Consider the following 992-nt stretch of genomic DNA (forward strand, 5'->3'; position numbering starts at 1 on the left):
TTTGGGCCGGATCACCTCTGCTGGCTGCCAATCACCGCCTCCTGCCTGCCGGGAGTGTAAGGCTGGAGCAAGCTGGCTGGAGAGGGTGGCGGAAACTAGGCTCCGACTCTACGCAGAGCCTCTCTGGTTTAGGGTTGTCTCCAGCATTTTCACTTCAGGCCTTGATCCTATCCATGTTTTTGCACTTTTAGAGGTAGCTCATCTGTTTTGGCTACCCCTTGGCTGGCTATTGCACCTTAGAGGGTAAGGATGAGGCTAAGATAAAGTCTCTGTCCTCCGGGAGTCCTGAAGTCGGTGGTGAACTTTAACGTTTGGGCACACGTTTTCCTGGACTTGGGTAGTAGAAGAAATACACCTGGCAAAACAGTCTTGTTAAGTGCTCAAACTCAGACCCACAACACATTCGCACTACTCAAGTGCTCCTAGAACCTCTGCGCCGCCTGGTGGGCAGAGAGGAGAGTTTCCGTCTCTGTGAGAAACGAACACGCACAAGAGGAGGGACTTCAGGACACAGAATAAATCTAGGCCTCCTGGGCATCTCAGTTCTAGCTCGCCCCGGCGTGTCTGGCTTTGTTTGGGGCTACCTGTTAACCCTAAACTTGTGTACCTGCGTCGTCTCTCAGCACTGTCATCCCCAGGCAAACATCTGTGCTAAGTGGTAAATATGTATGAGGTGTCTGTCTGGGGAAAACCCCTCTGTGAATCTCTTCTGGGGATTTTTTTGGGGTAGGGTTAACTCTGGGTGTGCTGGGTGGGGGTAGGGAGATCCTGTTCCCACAGAGAATACTGCCTAGCCGAAGGCAATTTTTCCAGACACGAGCAGCCACAAACGCTCAGCAGCCTGACTTGATGCCTCAGGCCCCAGGGCATCTCTGGGTATTTGGATGAGGCAGTGGGCCCTGAATTTGAAGTCGTTTCTGCCTCACTCTGAAGGTAATTTAGAAAAGTAAAGTTTACAGTCTCTCACCATCTGTACACAGAGTAAATGTGTG

This window comes from Mastomys coucha, unplaced genomic scaffold, assembly GCF_008632895.1.
Source record: "Mastomys coucha isolate ucsf_1 unplaced genomic scaffold, UCSF_Mcou_1 pScaffold16, whole genome shotgun sequence".
Taxonomy (NCBI): domain Eukaryota; kingdom Metazoa; phylum Chordata; class Mammalia; order Rodentia; family Muridae; genus Mastomys; species Mastomys coucha.